This window comes from Pistacia vera, unplaced genomic scaffold (assembly GCF_008641045.1).
Source record: "Pistacia vera cultivar Batoury unplaced genomic scaffold, PisVer_v2 Contig625, whole genome shotgun sequence".
In the NCBI taxonomy this organism is placed as follows: Eukaryota; Viridiplantae; Streptophyta; class Magnoliopsida; order Sapindales; family Anacardiaceae; genus Pistacia; species Pistacia vera.
In genome coordinates, this window is record NW_022196474.1 from 22,248 (window position 1) to 34,370 (window position 12,123).

Consider the following 12,123-nt stretch of genomic DNA (forward strand, 5'->3'; position numbering starts at 1 on the left):
GCTGGGTTGGGCTAGCCATTACCCCAAAAATGGCGGGACTAACCCGGCCTGTCTTTGTTGGCGGGCGGGTTAAGACCAACCCGCCAAAAGAAGTAACCCGCCGCGGGCCGGGCGGGTTACTTTTCCAACTCTACATGTTGGTAAGTAGCAAATCAGAGTATCAGAAAAGAATGCAGAATATCAGAAAAGAATGAAGAATATTATCAAAGATTAAAGTGAGAAAAGGAAAATCAGAACATGAGTAACAGAGGAAACACAGTAGTGCCGTTTGGTTTACTTGCTGAGCAATTAGTGCTCACTCCTTTATTTTACTGTTTTGCATGTACTAGATGATTTACGACCAAGTGGGACATCAAGAAGCGGATGAGTTTGAGGGCACTGTTCAAGATTACCTTGTGCTTGCTAAAGTATATCAGTATTTTGTGTATATATTTATATGAATTAAAATTAGAATTTTCGGATTTTACATTGTGTATATATGTTTATAAAAGTTATTTAGTTGATTTTATCATATATTTCTCAAAGAATTACTAGCTATACAGTATATTACAAAAGGGAAATTGGATGTAGCAAATAGGTGGTTGGAACTGATGATCAAACAAGTGTGGATCCTAACATTTATACTTACAGCATTTTAATGGTGGGTGTTGCTTTGCCGGTAGAATTGAGGATGCAAGAGAGTTGTTTGCTTCTATAACTAAATAGGGGTATAGAGTTGATGTTGTTTGCTACAATACTTTAATCAATGTGTATTGCAAGAATAACAAATTCAATGAAGCTCATAGTCTTTATCAGGCATAGGATTGAGAGGGAAGTTGCTTGCTGACATTCAGAATCTACCCAAATTAAGGACTTTGTAGGTTTTCTCTCCATCCTTTTGTCTCTTGCCCGATACAAAGAAATAGGAACATACATTTTGGAAGAGAAAATGTAATAACAAATGGTATTGATTTGATTAATACATTTGCACCATAGAGATCTATCTCAAAACAAAGGTTTGTTAGGAACTCTTCTGCCGTCAATTGGGAATTTGACAAAGCTTTTGAACCTGTAAGATCAATTTTGCAAAAGCATCACTAACTTACATATACGACATATGATTTACCTATTGATCTCCCTTGCCTGCCAGATTGCTAACCAGCTGCAGCTTCCATGGCCTAATTCTAGACACATTAGGATCTCTAACACAGCTGATCAATTAGTAAGGATTTCAACTTTAGTATTCTTTTCTGTATTTTCATCAGGTTCTTTTGGTCACTTATTATTGTAAGGTTCACCTTGCAAGGGTTTCTAACATTTAGATCATTGCTTGTCCTGTCTGTGAAACTCTTCAGTGACATTCTCTACAGAAATCTGAATTCGAATAGCTTCAGTGGACCTATATCAGCTTCCATTAGTGATGTTACCAAACTTGTTTTGCTGGATTTGACTGATTTATCAGCTCAATGGAACAATTCCAGTCTCTGGTGAAACTTCACCTGGATTGGATGGACTAGTTAATGCATTGCACTTGTATGTATAACACATTTTCTTCATTTGCAAGTATTGTTTTCTAAAAACAACTAATCAAGACTTTTCTATTAAATTTGCAGTCATTTTGGAAGAAATTAGCTCACAGGACCAATCTTGCTTTCTGATGAAACTACAAAGATGAAGGTGTATGGAAGGAAAGGTAAGGGAGTTGGCAGTAGATAAAACAGGAGTTAGACAGGAAGATTCTTATTGTAAAAAGGTGTTAAGGAGTATANGAATGCGCTCATTTTTACATGGTTCAGCATCAAGCCTACATCCATGGGACCACGTCCAGAGGAAGCAAATTCACTATGAAATATTTATGAGCTCAAATACAAAGCAAGATAACCAAAGTTGTAGAACACTTACTTTTTTCTACATAAGAATTCTATCTTGTTTGGTTTAACTTGAAGTCCTCACAGCAAGCTTCATGAACATTGCAACATCTGTTGAAGAAGAGGATATCTCAAGATTCAATAATGAACACAGGACAACAACTTACACACAAACTCTCGTCACAATGGAAACAACATCCAAATAGGGGTGGGATAAATAATCCGAAAACTGAACTAGTAACCGAACCGAAATCTAACCGAAAATTAGGTTTTTTTTACAAACCGATTCGGTTTTTGGTTTATAAAATACAAAAAACTAAAAAACCGGTTCGGTTTTTAGTTTGAAAAATATTTCAAACCGGTTAACCGAAAAGCGGTTTTTAAACCAGTTTTACCCTAAATATAAAAGCAAAAAAAAAAAATTTAACACTCCTCTCTATTTTCTCTTCACAGTTCGTCTTTCTCCTCCTCCAAATCTAAAGACTAAAATCTCCATTCTCCAGTGGATATCGGGACTTCTTCAAACTTCGAAACTTCCACACTTCCAAACTTCCAAACTTCAACAGTCCACACCCACCAAATTGATCCTCTTCTTCTTCAAACTTACACCCTCCTCTTCTAGACATAAACCCAATCATCTCCTCAAGTTCCTCTACTCTCCTCTTCGATTCCGCCTTCTCCCTCTCCATTTCCTCAATCTTCGATCTCAAATTCGGCATCTCCTCATTTGCAGCGTCGATCTGTTGCAGCAGCCGCCTCTCTTCCGCCTGCCACGTGTTCCTGTGGGTAGCAAAGATCTCCACCACCCTCACATTTGCCTTCAAGTCCTCCTTCCTCCATGACTTCAGCTACCTCAANGAGCAACCTCAGCTATGTGTAAGTTAACAAAAGTTCATAAATCTGTTTGCATTATGCATAATGTGGTGCCGAAAGGCCATTCATTATTGCCATCAATTCAGCATTTTGCTTCTCTTATTCATATAATTTGCATAAATGTATTCTATTTCTACTAAAGTTCATTTGCATCCTCTAAAAAATATCTGGTTCACCGGGACATGAGCAATAATAGCTTTGAAGGGTCAACTATTCCACCAGGGTTTTCAATCTTGCAATCTTTGACAACTTTGTACATCTCTCTGTTCTCTCTCTCACTCACAGACACACGTATAAAGCAAGCATCCGTAACATTCAAGCCTGGAATGCCTAATAATCATTCTCAAATTTAACATCGCTAGTGAAAGGAATTTGGGATTCAACATTCAAGCTTGGAATGCTTAACAATCATTGTCATATCCAACATTGCTAGCAAAAGGAGTCTAAGATTCAGTTTATAAGGTTTGGTCCCCATAATTAAATAGATGTTACCTATTGGTAGGATAAGGATGGTAGGAGAATGAGATTCACTACTAGACAGGTTTGGAAGGATTTATCTACAGATAATCATACTAAACCTTAGAGCACTTTGATATGGAATGATATATGCATACCTCGGCACTCTTTTATTATGTGGTTGGCCATAAAACATAAACTGCTAACGCAGGATAGAATGAGAGGATGGACATGAGCGGAGGAGCTTTTTTGTAAGCTTTGTAATGCCACCTGGACTCGCATGAACACCTGTTTTTTGAATACTCCTACTCCTAGAAGATGTGGAAATCAGCTCAATCTAAAGGTCATTTTAGGCCCCCTTCAAGAGGCTGGGATGAAATCATAAGTTGTTGCTCCACTAATTTTGAAGTGTAAACTGCTTCTTGGTGCTGTAGTGTATTATGTTTGCAAGAGCACAATTTTCGTCTGTTCAAAAACAAGGGGAGGAGTAGTGATAACCTGTAGATTCAGATTTTTTGGGAGATAAGGCTCTGGCTTCATTCTTTAAAATTTAAAGATAATATGAGAGTGCGTAAAGTCGTGGTTAATTGGGATCTCCCTAGAGATTGCATTGTTGTGAATGATCATAGAAACTGATAATCCTTTCTATGTTGTTATTTTTATTGAATTTTTTGTGTAATGTGCTGGATGATGCCCGAAGTTGTAGGGTGAGTAGGTTTATGTTTGCTGTGGTTTTTATTATGGGAGTATTGGTATGTGTTGAGGTATGGGGGAGTTATCGGTGGAACAACCATAGCTGTAAATATATAGGCAAGGGGCAGATTAAATTGGGAGGATATCTAGAGGAGCCATGTTGGAATGAGGAGGATCTTTTGTTTTGTGAAGTAGAGGGGTCATACAGGTGTTTTGGTTTTTGTTTTGTGGTATGGCCTCGTTAAAAAATTGGCAAAAGGGTGGGTGTTTTGCAGGGTTTGAGAAGCATTTGGGTGGTATCTTCTTGTATGAAATTGGTATAAGGACTGGCTCCTCTCAGTTTCCTCATGTTTTAATGGGCAGTGACATGGATAACATGCATCTGTTTAGATTCATCTGGGCATGCTTTGTTATGAAGTATAATTTTAGTGCAGACATTAGTGATTTCGGGTTGCGTGGGAGTGTGTCTAGGTTGGTAAGAAAGTGGGAGTTCTCCAATTTAGGCTGTTTTGTCCAGATGATAATTATTCATCTTGTGCATGGGAGTGTGTCCCCACTTTATCGGAATCTGCTTGAGGTGCAAAATTTCCAGATTTTTGTTGGCAGAATGATTTTTCGCTGGTCCTGGAGTTGCTCTCATGGGAGATTTTTTACGGTGGACTGTTGGATTGGGCTAGCTATAGGGGTGTAATTAAAATGGCCCATCATTATTTGCTAGATTGGCCTTGTAGTTGTATAAACATTTGAATTTCAACAGGACTAGCTTCCAAAATCATTAAAATGCAAGTGGATATGCAGAGAAGTTCTAACTTAAATATCTACTAAACTCTGTCTTACTTATGAGATATCAATGTAATATACTAAAATCATTGTTGGTTTCTTCTTAAGAATATTGCAACTTTTTTCAGATATTTGTCAAAAATCAATTGATTGGCCTTTCCCTACCTTACAGGCTTGAGCACCACAAATTATACATTAATGAAGAATGAAGAGAACGACAGTTACAAATACTTTAAAACCACTAAAATGCAAAATTTTGATGAGATCAAAGCACGAAAACGTATTTATTTGTTTTCTAGTAAATAAAGTTCATCACATAAGAAACATTTTTCATTTGTAGTTATATTTTCCCATGGTATACATGCATGTAGCAGTATTAGTAAGCAGGGTGAGGTACAATAATTAAGATACCTATCAATGAGTTGATGCTATTGGCGAAGAGAGTCAACAATTCCAACAGCATCCAAAGCCTTCCAAGCATTAGTCCATAATAAAATTGCAGTTCCTGAGACCTTCAAACTCTCTGATGATTCCAATACTAAGCTGATTTTGTAGTTGGTTGTTCTTTTGTTGGTTAGTTGTCTATGTAATTTGTTTGCTGGAATATCAATACAAAAGTCTTTTAGTTTATGGGTTTTGGTTACTGTTACTGTTATTTTCTGGGTTTTTGCTTCTTGTTCTTATTTCGGCTGGTTGAGTTAGGATAGGTGTCTATCACTTTCACTTTTCAGCTCAGAAATGAAATTGATGCATGTGTAAGTTGTTTTGGACTAGCTACTTGATGAGTAGATGCAGTAGGTGTAAGTGCATCCTACAATCAAGTTTTTGTGTTTACTTCTGTACTTCAAGTGAACTTACATCCAGTAGGACCCCTCCAAATGTCAATATGTTCGAAGCATTGGCTTTTGTGCATTGATATATCCCTAAAACATATGCCCCCCTTTTCAGATATGATAGAAGTCTAAGAAACAGGTAGGATTGTCATGATAAAGAGAAATAGGAATGAACATGATGGAGACGCAGACCACAACTGACATGAGCTTTAATAATCAGCAATGAGTGCAGAATAAAATAAAGAATGCACTCAGAAAGAAACTGTCATTGATATATGAGATGAGAATTACTATTGTTTTTAAGTAGGTTTTTTGACAACTTCTGGTGCATCCCTACTTCACTAGACAACCGCAAAACTTGCAGGTCAAATGAGTATTCCAAACATCCGCTCATAAGTTTCAATTTCTCTGGCCNGCTTTACATCTTTTATTTTAAATGTACATTCACAGATAAATATTGATTTGCATAATCTCTTTATTAGAAGCAGCTTCTTTTTTTCTCCTGTATACAATGTATGAAGTATCATAAGATTGAGTAAAATAATAGAGTAGAAAATATTTGTTATAGTATTTAATTTAATGTTCAATAATTAAAAGTATTAAATAATAAAGAAATTACAAATTGTACTTTGATATAAATGTTTCATGTCTATGTATACCTATTTAATCCAATTAAGTAATATCAAATTATAATGTTTTTTGAATTGGATAATAAAGAAATTAAGAACAGTATTTAAACTAGAGTAAACGACATGTTGCTGCCCAAGGTATGGCAAAATGATAAGTTGCCACCCTTGGTTTCATAAATTCCAGATTCCACCCTTAAACCAACACTGTTGATTTTAAGTTCTGACATATGCTCTATGCATTACTCATACCATATTACCCTTGACAAATATATTAATAAATTATTTTTTAACCTCAAATTAATGGAATTACAAAATAACCATCGGCACTTTTAAATTTTCAACAAGACCCTCTCCTTGAACCTTCACCTCTTCTTCAAGATGATCAAAATCAAACTTTTCAAACCGTCGTCCAAATCACCGTAGCCTATTCCAAACCACCACCACAGCCCATTCCAAACCACACCATTCCAAATCTATCCCATTCTAAACCACCACCGTCACATCTGGTCCCCGCCCACCATGAATCAAATCAACCCAACACAACACATGCAAATAAACCCAAATCACACCATCAATTATTTTTAAAAAACAAGAAAGAAAAGAAAAATGGGGAATAAAGGAAAATGGAAAGGGATCAAATATTTGTTGTCTTGTTCTGCCCCATTGAAAATCCTCCATCGTTTTATTTGATGTTAGCATATGTGTAACCAAAGAGTCAGTTATGGTTTTACATGTAGCTCCCATCTCTTCCTCTCTGCTCCAAACTATAGCTACATCATCCCCAACATCCTTACACCCCCAACAGAGTTGCTCTAAGAATTTTTCTTAACAATGTTCTAACACCTTGACAAACAAGGTCTGTTGGATCTTCAAAGAATAATCCATGGATTTGTATTAGAACTTTGAGAACGTTTGCAAGTACCTCGTTAGTTTCACTCTGATCACTCACCTTCTCCGACAAAGAGTTGTAAGCAAGGAAGCGGCTTGCGGCGCGATGGAGAGGACGGGTTGGCACATAAGCGAGGGTGAGGTGGTGAGGCGGGGCAGATCTTGGCCTAGACCATAATCTGGCATAAGGCCGGTATGGCATTGGTGCGATGTTGATGTCCGTTGGATAAAAGAGTGTGTAGTCGTGCATTTCAGGTAGCGGCAATCGCAGTGCGTGACCTGCTGGTGCGTAAATCGACCTTCAGGCAGCAAGTTCTAGGAAGAGAGGCGCCGGAAATGGGTCAGGGTTGTCACACATTTGATAAGCCATCAGTGGTAGCGGTGGAGGCGAAGAGGTGTAGATAAACTTGAGATTTTTCAATTCAGATTTAATGTAAATCAAATTATCCCTTTACCCTTTTAACTGTTTGATTAAACATATTTATGTTAATTTGAGAGTGGAAATCTAGAATTAATAAAACCAGAGGTGAGAACTTACCATTTGGCAAAACTTCGGGTGGGAACATGTCGTTTACTCTTTAAACTAAATATTTCATATCCATGTATACCAATTTAATGCAAGTAAATAATATTAATTTGTATTGTTTTTTGAACTAGACAATTAATGTTAAACCAAGTGTTTCGAATTTTTGCTTGAAAATTTGGTTATTATTTTTTAGGGTTAATTTTAAAATTTTAATATTTTGTGAACCTGTTTATTGATTTTTAATATACGTTATGGCCGGTTTTATTTCAAATTCGGCTACTATTTAATTAGTTTTTTTTTTCTTTTTTCTTTTTTTTTTTTCCCATTTTGCTTTCATCATTTGTATCTCATTGTCTGCTTAAGGTTGTTGTACTGTCGCTGCTTCAGTTGATTACAACTGTGGTGTTTCCGTTGAAGCTTCTTTTACTGAGGAAACAACATCTCTGCTTTGTTTGATTATGACTGTGGTGTTTGTGTTGAGGCTTCTTTTACTAAGGAAACAACATCTCTGTAACTAACCTCCCTTTTAATAGTTTCTTTTTTTTTTTTTTCCGTTTAATTTTAGTTCTTAAAATGCCTTTTATGTTATATTGTATAGTTTGTTCAACAGGCATTGCATTTTGGGAGTGTGGATTAAGTATGTACTTGGGCTTTTATAGTTTTGAAAGATTGATTGTAGCTTTTCATATTTAGTAGCTAATAGAAGCTATGTTTTCGGTTTTGATTGCAATTATACATATCCAAGTTTTTTAGTTTTTAACCTCTTAATGAGTTGTTTTTTGTTTGCAAGTGTTTGTTTTATTGAAATCTGTTTGTTAATACATTTCTGTTTTGTTAATGTTGATAGCATGGAAAACACAAATCAATCCTTGAAGAAAGGGAAGCACCTTGTTAAAACTAATGTTAGACGTTTTGTTAGTTTCCAAGAGTCAGATATGCAAATGTAGAAACATGATATTCAGCATCTGATTGATTCTGTTGTTCTTAATGAAAGTGATAAAGTGATAAATGTGAATTTTGAATTATCGATGGTATATTAATTTGATCATAAACAGATAAAAATCAGTAGCATGTTATGAGGGATTTAATTTAATTTCTTTGTCTTTCTATTACAAATTGTATTTTACACATACTATTTGGTAATATACACAACATTGTCTACGGGTGGTATTTTCTAGGGTTGTTATTCTGTCCCAGTGTATAATATTTTTATCTTCTTTGTCGCAAGTCCCTAGTATTTTCCTTTTGATGAGAACCCTTGCTGTTGGAGTCATGAATTTGAAGGCTTGTTTGCAATTTCTCATCCTGTTGAAATACTTTGGTTGTTTTACCAATTTCAATAGAATTTGTATACCTTTATTTTTGTATATGGTTAGCAAAGTAATTGCGAAATGATATAGTGCTTGCATGATATTTGTCTTGCAAGTTGCACTCAGCATAGGTAAAATGAACACTAAATGTGTTCCAAGCAGTAACAAAGCGTGTTCATTTTCTGCATTTACAAAGGTCGTTAAAATTGAAAATCCCTCTGGTGTTATTGTTGGTAGTTTGTATATTTACTTGTAGATGTTTCTTCTATGCAGGACTTTCTTAAATTCGCTTGTTAGTTAAGATATTTACACCTGCAAATTGTTAGATAAATAAAGAGTGACGTATAGCTTGCCATAGTATTTTATTATAATAATCAATATTGCTAGTGTTTCATTGAATGCTCTCTGCATGCCATAAATAGATCCAAAATCCACACTTGGAATCTCCAGAAAACTTGGTTTCATCATAGTAGCAAGAGAAAAGTTAGTAAGATTTCCTACAATGTATCAGGCTACCAGCACCCAAGAAAAGACCAAAAGTTGCTGCACCCCATAAGGTAGTTTGACCAAACGAAGTACAAGAAAAGGCTCATAAATTCAAGCAGATACACCTTGAAGTTATTGAATACACAAAATAAACTAAAAGATTCTGAGCAAAGGCATCTTGAAAATATACTAAGCACCCCACTAGAAAGTCTTAAAGGTTCCTCCAATAACACCTACAAGTCAAAATGGACAAATTTAGCACAGAACCACAATGAAAATAAGTATAAATAAAGCTGAGAGCACACGTGCATGAGCTCCTTTGCTTTCTTTCCTGGCTTTATTAAACAATAAAACTATGCTTACTCACAGTCTTACTAACTATCTTACTATCCTGATAAATATAATGGCATAGTATGGGTACTATGCGTATGGTACCCGTACTATGCCGTTATATTTTCCAGGATTGTAAGATGGTTAGTAAGATTGTGAGTAAGTATAGCATTACTCCTTCAGTAAAATGCATGGTGATACATGGATTTATTAGAAGGTTCTCCAATTCTATAGTCTCTATCAAGTTAGAGTTCATAGCTAGCAAAAGATTTTAGAATTAAGACCATGATGCAAATACGTTACACTAAATAATTTAACCATCAATATTCTCCTGCACAAAAAATGTTACCATATCAAACTGCGATCCATCAACTTAAAATCATGAAAGCTCTCCCATGCTTTGTCAATCAATTGACAACTTGCAGAAGCAACACAGAAATTAAAAGAATTAAACAGTGTTTGTAAGGGATGATTAAAGGGTTATGATACAAGTAGTAGGTTCAACCCATAAGCAATTTCGCATAGGCAACAATAAGTAGACTCAACTGAGCGAGGGAGGTCTAGCCCTCAAATTCATCCAACAAAGTTGGAATGTTTAATACCACAATAATCCGGGTAAAAGAGTTATTAAGAGAGAGGAGATGTGCAGAGTACAAAAGTCTTAGGGAGAATAACAATTATTCATCAAAGATACCTTCTTCTAGTGTATCCTATGTACGGAACACATCGGCGTTATTCTGCATTAGTCGTTGCATATTCAACCGAATTTTTGAAGTTGGCATTGAGCCATTTGAAAACAAAAATCTACACTATAAAACCTCAAATTACTAAATATTAGCCGCCCATAAAAAATTTATAGAATTATAACCATACAAATTGGAAACTTTAGTTGAGAGAAATAAACATATGTTATATTTTCTTTCCAATTATACCTCCCCATGGTGATTAGTACGAATTCCACCCATATTATAATGCAGAGTCAATAAAACTGGAATGGGCTTCTTTGTAACATCAATTATTAATCGAAGAAACCTTCTTCTAAATTCTAATATGTCCTGTGTACGGAACACAGTAGCGTTATTCTGCATTAGTCGTTGCATATTCAACCGAATTTTCGAAGTTGGCATTGAGCCATTTGAATTTCTAATCTTTTCTAGCCAGGTAAGGGTCTTCCAACCTGCGCCTTTCTCCCATGGCTTTTGTTTATCCCCCGCACAAAAATGGGAAAAATATCTTTAATTGGTCATACAAACATCATCCACAATTATCTGCCACTTCTAGACATTAAGCTTGCCTGGTCTCTGGATCTCTCTATTTGCACAAGCTCGATCGAAAACAACAATGTCAAGAAGAGAATTTGCACCAAGCCGATCGGCACCATGAACTGATGCCCAGGCAGCCTCATTAGCTGAGGACAAGGTTAGTTGCTTTACAATGTTGCAAAACAAGAGAAAAATTAGATAAACAAATGTCAAAAGAAGAACCAAAAAACAGAGAAGTCATCCATTAAGACTTCTATAAATTGGTCCACCATATCACTAAAAATCACCATCATACAATGCTGAAAGGTGGCCGGTACGTTACACAACCCAAACGGCATCCTCCTATAAGCAAATATGCTGCAAGGACAAGTGTTTGTCTCGATCTTCAGGAGCGATTAGAATCTGGTTATATTCGGAATAACCGTCTAAAAAGCAATAGTAAGCATGTCTTACCAATCTCTCCAACATCTGATCAATGAAAGGTAATTGGAAATGATCATTTCTTGTTGCCTCATTTCACTTTCGGTAGTCTATGCATACCCTCCATCCAGTGATTGTTCTTGTCGGTATCAATTCATTGCTTTCATTTTTTATCACAACAATACTGCCTTTCTTGGGAACCACTTGTATTGGACCAACACATGGACTGTTTGATATGGGATAAATGATTCTTGCATCCAAAAGTTTCACCACTTCCTTTCTGACCACATCCTTCATAATAGGATTCAATCTTTGTTGTGGTTGAACTTTTGGCTCGAAATCCTCTTCCATCAGAATTTTATGCATACAAAATGAGGGACTGATGTTAGAGTAGATGCCCTAGAGCCAACCAATTATTGTAGAATTGACTCTTTGTAATAATGTTCATTAATCAATAATAAAAGGCATTTTATTCTATATCGCGTAAATCATTATTAGAATGGTAGAACCGTGACGAGGGTATCAAGTGTTTCAAATCTTGATAGTGAGAACCCTATGAGCACATATGGTGGCCATTCTAGAAACGTCCGTAGCCCCAGTATTATTCAAAATAAGGGCACAGATAATACGGTAAGGCTATCATAGTGTTAAACGACCCTGTCGAAAGGTAGTGACTGATCTCACTTGTCAAGGTTGTTTGGTGACAACCTGGTGCAACATATGGGTGCTTGTTGTAGGCGAATATACCGCAGCAAAGTTCACTAGACTGACCCACCAAGGATTCCATATG

At 36.0% G+C, this 12,123-nt stretch overlaps 1 long non-coding RNA gene across 1 annotated transcript; it reads left to right on the plus strand.

The window, feature by feature from the left end:
* The first annotated feature begins 997 nt into the window (after positions 1-997).
* Positions 998-1,739, plus strand: LOC116111073. Its single transcript, XR_004124996.1, has 3 exons — positions 998-1,201; positions 1,350-1,512; positions 1,593-1,739. It is a non-coding gene; the product is annotated as an uncharacterized LOC116111073 (long non-coding RNA).
* The last annotated feature ends 10,384 nt before the right edge of the window (positions 1,740-12,123 follow it).